The following is a 10992-nucleotide window of genomic DNA, read 5'->3' as shown; positions in this document are numbered from 1 at the left end:
GTGGCTCACGCCTGTAATCCCAGCACTTTGGGAGGCCCAGGCGGGCGGATCAGGAGGTCAGGAAATCGAGACCATCCTGGCTAACATGGGGAAACCCCGTCTCTACTAAAAAGACAAAAAAATTAGCCGGGCGTGGTGGCGATGACGCCTGTAGTCCCAGCTACTTGGGAGGCTGAGGCAGGAGAACGGCGGTGAACCTGGGAGGCGGGGCTTGCAGTGAGCCGAGATCGGGCCACTGCACTCCAGCCTGGGAAAATTTAATCTTTGTCTTTGATTTTTAGTAATTTAACTATATAAAAAACCAAGATGTGATTTTCTTTGTATTTGTCCTCATACAGGAGGTAGAAATAAATTATTTAGGCAGATAGGGCAACAGAGTCCTCAACAGAGCTTCCCTTCTAACATAAAGCAGCCCCCCAAATTATTTTTTTTTCTAACAAAGAGCAGCTTGAAAAATCGAACTGCAAACATAGATAAGTAAGCTGGAAGCTTGCACAGGTGAATGCCAGCAACTGTGCCAATAGAAAAGGGCTACCTGGGGACCAGGCATATCCAAAATGGAGGTTCCATCTTCCCTTTTTTTGCTACCACGTTTACAGTTAAGGAATGAGCAACACGGTGCAGCTCAGGCAGAAGACCCCCTTGTGTAATAAAAGATTAGGATGCAGGCAGCCAGAAATTCGCGCCTATGCAAATGACACCTGGTCTGACCAGTTTTTTGCGCACTATGCAAATAGCACACCTGGTCCAACCAATCTTTCCCGCCCTATGTAAATCAGACACCGCCTCCTCACCAGCCATCTATAATACCCACAGTTTCACTGTGGATCTGACAATCCGTTTCTCCGCGACCCCTCTCTGCAGCAGAAGGCTCCTTCTTTCACTTATTAAACTTTCGCTCTTAACCTCACTCTTAGTGCCTCCGCAACCTTAATTCCCTCCGCCCTGAGACAACGAACCTCCGGTATCACCCCAGACAATCAAGCCGTTTCAGTCCGGCATGGAATTTGCTGAACTCCTTGAATCTGAAGATGCAGTCATTCATCAGTTTTAGAAAGTTCTCAGCCATTATCTCTTCAAATGTTGCTTCCGCATGTTATCTTTCTTCTCTCCTGCTGGGACCAATCACACATCTCTGTTATGTCCTATTCTTTTCCATTTTTTGCATGTGTGTGCGCTTCAGTATGGGTATTTTCTATTGATCTTTCTTTCTTATCTTTCTTTTTTTTTTTTTTTTTTGGCACTAAGAGACGGAGTCTCACTCTATTAGGCTGGAGTGCAGGGGCGCCATCTCTGCTCACTGCAACCTTCCCCTCCCGGATTCAAGCAATTTTCATGCTTCAGGCTCCCAAGTAGCTGGGACTACAGGTGCGCGCCACCACGCCCGGCTAATTTTCGTATTTTTAGTAGAGACGGGGTTTCACCATGTTGGCGAGGATGGTCTCAATCTCTTGACCTCGTGATCCGCCCGCCTAGACGTCCCAAAGCGCTGGGATTACAGGCTTGAGCCACTGCGCCCGGCCTCTTTCTTTCTTTCTGTATTGAAGCCAGAGTCTCGCTAGTTGCCCAGGCTGGAGTGCAATGGTGTGATCTTGGCTCACTGCAACCTCTGCCTCCCGAGTTCAAGTGATTCTCCTGCCTGAGCCTCTGGAGTAGCTGGGATTACAGGCATGCACCACCATGCCCAGTTAATTTTGTATTTTAGTAGAGACGGAGTTTCACCAGGTTGGTCAGGTCAGTCTCAAACTCCTGACCTCAGGTGATTCACCGCCTGGGCCTCCCAAAGTGCTGGGATTACAGGAGTGAGTCACCGTGCCCAGCCTATTGATCTGTCTTTGAATTCACTAATCTTGTCCCCTGCTGTGTCCAATTTGCTGTTAAACCCACTCAGAGAGTTCTGTTCTAGAAGTTTACTTGTGTCTCTATTCCAATTCTCTGTTGAAATTCTTATCTACTTTCTATCTTTTCCTCTATTTTTTTAAAATAAAATTGTGATTATTTTAAAGTTCTTGCCTGTGATCTTAAACAATTGGATTATATTTGTTTCTGCTTCTACTGTTTGCTTTTTTCTCTTGACTATTGGTCACATTTTCCTTTGTCTTCACATGTCTCCTGATTTTTATTGTATGCTGAACATTGTGTATAAAATAACTATAGAGGCCAGGCTGGCGGCTCACACCTGTAATCCCAGCACTTTCGGAGGCCAAGGTGGGCGGATCATTTAAGGTCAGGATTTCAAGACCAGTTTGGCCAACATGGTGAAACTCCATCTCTACTAAAAATACAAAAATTAGCTGGGCATGGTGTCGTGTGCCTGTAATCCCAGCTATTCAGGAGGCTGAAGCAGGAGAATCATTTGAACCTCAAAGGTGGAGGTTGCAGTGAGCCAAGATCACGCCACTGCACTCCAGCCTGGGCGACAGAGTGAGACTCTGTCTCATAACAAACAAACTATATATATACACACACACACACATATATATACACACACACATAGAGAGAGAGAGAGAATATTATAGAGAGAGAGAGACTGAATTTGATGTTTTCTTCCAGAAGGGTTTCCTTTTTCTCTGTCAGGCAAAGAGGATAAAAGTTGATATCCTCAATCCACTTAGAATTAATCTGGGTCATGGATAGGTGCAACTTTAGTCTGATTCAGTCCAGCTGTTAATATTAGTAGTCTCAAAAGTAAAATCTGACATGTATTTATTGTTGACTACTCCTTTTGGCAATCTGTCTCCCAGGTACTGAGAGATTACAAGGGATCTCATTCTGCCTTTTCAGCTCAGCACCAAGCCTTCCCATGCTAGCCCAGTTATCAACAAATGTGTGAGAGGAAATAGCCATTTGTTTGATGCTCCATTACATTCCCATCTGTCAAACCCACTGTCATGGCCATTAAAAGTTCTACTGATTTCTCCTTCCTTCAGTAGAGTTCCTCTGCCTAATGATATCTGATGTGGGAAAAAGAAAGAGAAATCAGACTGTTACTGTGTCTAAGTAGAAAGAAGTAGACATAAGAGACTCCATTTTGTTCTGTACTAAGAGAAATTCTTCTGCCTTGAGATGTAACCCTAGCCCCAACCCTGTGCTTGCAGAGACATGTGCTGTGTTGACTCAAGGTTTAATAGATTTAGGGCTGTGCAGGATGTGCTTTGTTAAAAAAGTGCTTGAAGGCAGTATGCTTGGTGAAAGTCATCACTATTCTCTAATCTCGAGTACCCAGGGACACAAAACACTGCAGAAGGCAGCAGGGACCTCTGCCTAGGAAAGTCAGGTATTGTATTGTCCAAGGTTTCTCCCCATGTGATAGCCTGAGATATGGCCTCATGGGAAGGGAAAGACCTGACGGTCCCTCAGCCCGACACCCATAAAGGGTCTGTGCTGAGGAGGATTAGTAAAAGAAGAAGGCCTCTTTGCAGTTGAGATAAGAGGAAAACATCGTCTCCTGCTCATCCTTGGGAATGGAATGTCTCAGTGTAAAACCCGATCATGTGTTCTATTTACTGAGATAGGAAAAAACCGCCTTATGGCTGGAGATGAGACACGCTGGCAGCAATACTGCTCCTTAATGCACCGAAATACTTGTGTAAAGTCAAACATAAATCTGGCCTATGTGCACATCAAGGCACAGCACCTTTCCTTAAACTTATTTATGATACAGAGATCTTTGCTCACATGTTTTGCTGCTGACCCTCTCCCCACCATTACCCTATAGACCTGCCACATCCCCCTCTCCAAGATGGTAGAGATAGTGATCAATAAATACTGAGGGAACTCAGAGACGAGTGCTGGCACGGGTCCTCCGTATGCTGAGCTCTGGTCCCCTGGGCCCACTTTTCTTTCTCTATACTTTGTCTCTGTGTCTTATTTCTTTTCTCAGTCTCTTGCCCACCTGACAGAAACACCCACAGGTTGTGGAGGGGCTGACCACCCCTTCAATCTGATCCTCATCTCAGACTCAGATGCAGCAAATTACCCAAGGTTACCTAGTTAGTACTATTCCCTGTCTATAATTTTAGTTCATCTTGTTATTTTTGTTTTGCAGTTATTCGATAACTTTTAGAAATATTATATTTATAGTTTATGGTATTATATAAACTACATATGGTTTACATATTGTATTTCCATTAAAGTATTATATTTAAAAGTGTTACATTTTTCCAGTTGTAGTTGGCAAGATGGCCTGCCACTTCCTACAACAATAAACTCTGAAGCAGAGGCATTTTATTCATTATTTAAGTAAATAACAGATGCACGTTATAAAATTTAAAAGGGCAGACAGTAAAATGTAAGCTTCCCTAACAATATTTTCTGCATCCACTCAGTTATCCCCAGAGGTAATTAACTGTTCCTGGCATATTCTTCATCCTTTTCGATATATGTAGGTACAAATGTATATACAAGATAATTCCCCTTTTAAGGGCATATTTATGTTTTGTCCTGTATTGAAAAACTTATTGGCCGTGTGCGGTTGCTCACGCTGGTAATCCCAGCACTTCGGGAGGCTGAGGTGGGTGAATCAAGAGGTCAGGAGTGTCTTGTTTTTCTAAGACCAGCCGAGCGGGCGCAAAAGAACCAGCGGGTAGGCAAGTGTAACAGCAAAACTGCTGGTTTATTTTGGTAACCTAAGGTGTGCGGGAGAAGTCTGTCGGCCTCCGGCAAAGGAGGCCGGCAGAGTCCCCCCGCGGTGGGGCTCTCGGAGGGACTTCCCACAGTCCCGACATCCCGACAGGAGTGGGGCTGCAAGAAGGCCGCCGGGCTGTGAGAAGGCCGCGTGGCTCAATGGCGGAGAGCGGCTTTTCTAGGAGTGGGAGGGCAATAGGTGGGGCATGGGCGTGTCAGGGGCGTTCCGCAGGTGCGACCAGGTAAATCTTGGTCTCTTCAGATTGACGTCACCTGGCGCATGCCCAGTTGGTCTGCACCCTCCCTGGGCGCCGGCTGCATTTTCGCGCCCGCGGGAAGAGTTGGGAGGTGGGGGGGGGGATGAAGAACCCGGAAGTGCACCATCTTGCCTCCGTTCGTCCAAACAAGGAGTTCGAGGCCAGCCTGGCCAATATGGTGAAACTCTGTCGCTACTAAAAAAATACAAAAAAAAAAAAAACCTTATTGGCCAGGAGCAGTGACTCAGGCCTGTAATCCCAACACTTTGGGAGGCCGAGGTGGGTGGATCACTTGAGGTCAGGAATTAAAGACCAGCCTGGCCAATATGGTGAAACCCCATCTCTACTAAAAATACAAAAAGTTAGCCCAGCGTGGTGGCACACGCCTGTAATCCCAGCTACTCAGGAGACTGAGACAGGAGAATTGTTTGAACCTGGGAAGCAGAGGTTGCAGTGAGCCGGGATGGTGCCATTGTACTTCACTATAGGGGACAGAGCAAGACTTTGTCTCAAACAAACAAACAAACAAACAAAATGGCATATTTTTCTTTTTCTTTTCTTTTTTTTTTTTTTTTTTTTTTTTTTTTATGTTTTGAGAAGGATTCTCACTCTGTTGCCCAGGCTGGAGTGCAGGGGCACAATCTCAGCTCACTGCAACCTTCACCTCCTGGGTTCAAGCGATTCTCCTGCCTCAGACTCCTGAGTAGCTGGGACTACAGGCATGCGTCACCACGCCTGGCTAATGTTTTTGTATTTTTTAGTAGAGATAGGGTTTCACTATGTTGGCCAGGCTGGTCTCAAACTCCTGACCTCAACTGATCCACTGGCCTTGGCCTCCCAAAGTGCTGGGATTATAGGCATGAGCCACCATGCCCGGCTAAAATACATGTTTTTCTTGAGTTGTCTTTGTCTCATGGATTTGTAAGAGTAGTTTTGATATTATGTTGTGAATATCTTCACCCCAGTCAGTCCTCTTCTATTTCTCCCAAAGGTATTGTATACTTTCACTTTGCTTTCCTCTTATCACTCACAGGCACACAAAATTGATTCAATCATCTCCCTCAGTTCATTGCACTTTACTTATTTATTTATTTATTATTTATTTATTTTGAGATGGAGTCTCTGTCACCCAGAAGGAGTGCAATAGCACAATCTTGGCTCACTGCAACCTCCACTTCCCAGGTTCAAGCGATTCTCCTGCCTCGGCCTTCTGAGTAGCAGGGACTACAGGCATGCACCCTCATGCCTGGCTAATTTTTGTATTTTTAGTAGATACAGGATTTTGCCATGTTGGCCAGGCTGGTCTCGAACTCCTGACCTCAAGTGATCCACCCATCTGAGCCTCCCAAAATGCTGGGATTACAGGCATGAGCCACCCCGCCCAGCCCTATTGCACATTATAATCACTGATTGGGTAAGATCCCTGTTCTGTTACAGTTTTTCATAATTTTCTCCTCATCTCCCATTCTTAACACCAATTCCTCTCCCCTAAAATGCACTCAGTTTTGTATATTTAGTCTGTTTTTTAAATATACGTATTATTTCTAAAAATATTAGGCCAGGCACAGTGGCTCACGCCTGTAATCCCAGCATTTTGGGAGGCCCAGGCAGGTGGATCACCTGAGGTCAGGAGTTCAACACCAGCCCGGCCAACATGGTGAAACCCTGTCCCTACAAAGATACAAAAAAATTAGCCGGGCATGATGGCGGGTGCCTGTAATCCCAGCTACTCAGGAGGCTGAGGTGGGAGTATCGCTTAAACCCAGGAGCGGGAGGTTGCAGTAAGTTGAGATCACACCACTGTACTCCAGTCTGGGTGACAGAGAGAGACTCCATCTCAAAAAATAAAAATAAAAAATAAAAAATAAATTTAACCTGGAGATATAAAAGGTATCAGTGTTTGTTTATGTGACAGTGTGTTTATTTAACAAAATGCAATATTGTGTATTTGCAGAAATGGGTTTCTGCTATGAATTTTATGCTGTTTCCTACTCCCTTTTCACCGTTTTTGTGAAAACAGGTATTTTTACTCTCTATGTTTTGCATCAGTAAACCAAGCCTAAGTAAATCTATGCATTAGTGATGGACATCTGGACTGCCTCCGATTCTCACCATCACACACAGCCTTTTCATGAATATTCTGATACATGTCTCCTTATAGACCTAAGTGCTAGTTTCTCTTAGGTATATAGTTAGGACTGCTGAATCTTAAAGCATACGGTTACTTAAATACTTCCAGGTTGCTTCCCAATGTGCTGTACCTGTTTCCCATCAGCAGGACGTGAGACTTCCCATTTGCCTATGTTTTATTTTATTTTATTTTATTTTTTTGAGACAGAGTCTCACTCTGTCACCTAGGCTGGAATGCAGTGGCATGATCTCGGCTCACTGCAGCCTCCACCTCCCAGGTTCAAGCGACTCTCCTGCCTCAGCCTCCCGAGTAGGTGGGGTTACAGGCACCCACCACCATGCCCGGCTAATTTTTGTATTTCTAGTAGAGATGGGATTTCACCATGATCATGAAGCTGGTCTCAAACTCCTGACCTCAGGTGATCCACCTGCCTCGGCCTCCCAAAGTGCTGGGATTACATGCATGAGTCACTGTGCCCGGCCTCTCATTTGCCTATATGTTACCCAAGACATAACTTTCTAATGTTTACCAAAGATATAAATTGGTATCTCGCCATTTTATTTGCATTTCTCTGGTTACTAGTGAGGTTCATCATGTCTTCATATTTTTAGCTACTTAGCTTTCCTCTTCTTAAGTTGGACTATTCACATTCTTTACCCATTTTTTTCTATTAGGTTTCGTGTTGGGTATTTTTTTTTCTTTCTAATTTCAGAAGTTCCTTGTATAGTCTAGAATCTAGTTATAAGTCCCTTGTTTGTTTTAGATATCATACCTTCTCCTTGTTATCACCTCTTAACTTCGTTCATGATGTGCCTCATTGAAGCCTTTCATATCGAGTTGCTCAGATTCATCCATTTATTTTCCCTCTTTGCTGTAAGGTCTTCTATTTTAAAAATTCTTTCCCACTCAAGGTAACAAAAATGTTATTCTGAATTTTTGTCTATTAGCTTCATGGTTTCATCTTTGACTTTTTGATATCTTATCTGTTGGAAATTTGTAACTGTCTGAGTTACAATCCAATTTTATTTTTCCAACATACTGTAAGTCAGTTTTCTCAAGATTACCCACTAAAAACTCATTAATTCAAATACTATATCATATACGAAATTTCCATTCACACTCAGGTCTGTTTCTGTATTCTGTTCCATTGGGTACTTATTTATTCTTATGTCAGTGCTACACAGTTTTTAAAAATTACTATGGTTATTATCTTTTTTTTTTTTAAATAGAGATGAGGGTATCGCCATGTTCGTTGCCCAGGCTGGTCTCAAACGCCTGAGCTCAAGCGATCCAACCACCCTCCCAAAGTGCTGGGATTGCAGGCATGAGCCAATGAGCCTGGCCGCTATTATCTTTTTTTTTTTTTTGGTCTGAATTTTTAAAAATGGAAAAACAGCTGGATGTGGTGGCTCCTGTCTGTCATCTAGCACTTTGGGAGGCCGAAGCGGGTGGATCACCTGAGGTCAGGAGTTCGAGACCAGCCTGGCCAACATGGTGAAACCCCATCTCTGCTAAAAATACAAAAATTAGTGGGGTGTGGTGGCGGGCACCTGTAATCCCAGCTACTCAGGAGGCTGAGGCAGGAGAATCGCTTGAACCTGGGAGGTGGAGGTTGCAGTGAGCAAGATGCCGCCACCGCACTCCAGCCTGGGCAACAAAGAGAAAAACTCCATCTCAAAAAAAAGACAAGAAAAAACAAAAGTGCAATTTTCATTCAATAAACATTTCATTCTTATGCAGTTTTGTTGCAGAAAGTGAAGTCCATGACTTAAGAATGATAGTAATTTATCTACCAAATAATCCATTTCACATAGTTTCAATAACTGCAGCAATCTCCTTGAATCGTCTGTCAAAATTCTGAAACTGTGGAACTGTCATTTCAAAGGACTTGGTCTTTACTTGGCCTGAATGATCTGCCACTTTTAGCATCACTGCAACATAACGATACTTAATGTGGGGAAAAGAAAGAGATCAGCTTGTTACTGTGTCTATATAGAAGGAAGTAGACATAAGAGACTCCATTTGGCTCTGTATTTGAGATGCTGTTAAATCTGTGACCCTACCCCCAACTTTGTCCTTGCAAGAGACATGTGCGAAGGTGATTTAAGGTTAAAAGGATATTGGGCTGTGCAGGATGTGTCTTTGTTAAACAAGTACCTGAAAGAAGCTTGATGGTTAAAAATCCTGCCCCTCCCTGGGATTGGAACATCTCCGGGTAATACCCATTGTGTGTCTTGTTTACTGAGTAAGGAGAAAACGTCTTTAGGAATAAGGTGGGACTTGCTGGTGCATTAGGAATAAGGTGGGACTTGCTGGAGCAATACTGCTAAAAGGTTTATGGAGATGTTTGCATATACATCTCAAGGCACAGCATTTTCCTTTAAACTTATTTATGTTACAAGGATTTTTTCATATGTCTTACTGCCGATCTCCTCCCTACAATAATCCTATTGTCCAGCCACTCCCTTATCCTTTTAATGACTAAGATAATTCTCAATAAATACTAAGGGAACTCAGAGGCCGGTGCCGGCGTGGGTCCTCTGTAAGCTGAGCGCCGGTCCCCTGGGTCCCGCTTTTCTTTCTCTATACTTTGTCTCTGTGTATTATTTCCTTTTCTCAAGTCTCTCGTCCCACCTAACGAGAAGCACCCACAGGTGTGGAGGGGCAGGCCACCCCTCCAACTTAAGAGATCGGCAACCGTCACAGCTCACAGCCAAACCCAGTTTCCATTGAAAATCTACAAACTCTGGCCAGGCGCAGTGGCTCAGGCCTGTAATCACAGCACTTTGGGAGGCTGAGGTGCGTGGATCACCTGAGGTCAGGAGTTTAGACCAGCCTGACCAACATGGTGAAACACCATCTCTACTAAATTTACAGAATTAGCCCGGCATGGGGGCACATACCTGTAGTCCCAGGTACTCGGGAAGCTGAGGCAGGAGAATCGCTTGAACCCAGGAGGTGGAGGTTGCAGTGAGCCGAGATCGTGCTAAGGGAGGAGACCACTACTACTCCTGCTGTCCTCCTACCCCCACTTTGCTTAGTTCACAAGACAGAAGGAAAGAGAGAAAGCAAAAAGTTGGAGAAAAAACAAAAACAAAACAAAAGTAAGATAAATAGCCAGACAACCTTGACAGCACCAAGTGATAATAATAACATTAACCCCTGACCTAAACTAGTGTTATCTGTAAATTCCAAACACTGTATGAAAAAAGCATTGTAAAACTTTTTGTTCTGTTAGCTGATGCATGTAGCCCCCAGTCACCTTTCTCACGCTTGCTCATTTATCATGACCCTTTCACGTGGACCCGTTAACGTTGTAAGCCTTTAAAAAGGTCAAGAGCTGGCCGGGCATGGTGGCTCACGCCTGTAATCCCAGCACTTTGGGAGGCCGAGGTGGGCGGATGACGAGGTCAGGAAATTGAGACCATCCTGGCTAACATGGTGAAACCCCGTCTCCACTAAAAATGCAAAAAAAATTAGCCAGGCGTGGTGGCAGGTGTCTCTAGTCCCAGCTACTCGTGAGGCTGAGGCAGGAGAATGGCCTGAACCTGGGAGGCAGAGCTTGCAGTGAGCTTGAGTGCCACTGCACTCCAGCCTGGGCAACAGAGCAAGACTCCATCTCAAAAAAAAAAAAAAAAAAAAAAGGTCAAGAGTTTCTTTTTTGGGGAGCTCGGCTCTTAAGATGCAAGTCGGCCTACACTCCCAGCCAAATAAACCACTTCCTTCTTTAATCTGGTATCTGAGGAGTTTTGTCTTCGGCTTGTCCTGCTACAGTGCCACTGGACTCCAACCTGGCAACAAAGAGGGAAACTCCATCTCAAAAAAAAGAAAATAAAATCTACAAGCTAGTTGGTGACCTCAGACTTAGCATCCAGTGGCAGCTCACTGGACTCCTCCATGGGAGGTGTCTGGAGCTGGCACCACGGACTCGAGCAAACGCTTCCCCCCTTCCCCCAGTTATCAGTTACAATGAGTCTC

The 10992-nt window shown here is 44.5% G+C and overlaps 1 long non-coding RNA gene across 3 annotated transcripts in view; it reads right to left on the bottom strand.

Moving 5' to 3' along the window:
• The window catches only part of LOC111543916, a 34910-nt gene that overhangs the window by 19198 nt on the left and 4720 nt on the right, over positions 1-10992 (bottom strand). For 2 of the 3 annotated variants that reach the window (XR_002731987.2, XR_002731989.2), the window contains exon 2: positions 960-1112. This is a non-coding gene — a long non-coding RNA (uncharacterized LOC111543916). Of the gene's footprint in view, positions 1-959; positions 1116-10992 lie in introns of all 3 variants that reach the window. The other variant, XR_002731988.2, reaches the window with a different exon arrangement.

Source organism: Piliocolobus tephrosceles, chromosome 1 (genome assembly GCF_002776525.5).
Source record: "Piliocolobus tephrosceles isolate RC106 chromosome 1, ASM277652v3, whole genome shotgun sequence".
In the NCBI taxonomy this organism is placed as follows: Eukaryota; Metazoa; Chordata; class Mammalia; order Primates; family Cercopithecidae; genus Piliocolobus; species Piliocolobus tephrosceles.
This window is presented reverse-complemented; position numbering and strand designations above follow the sequence as displayed.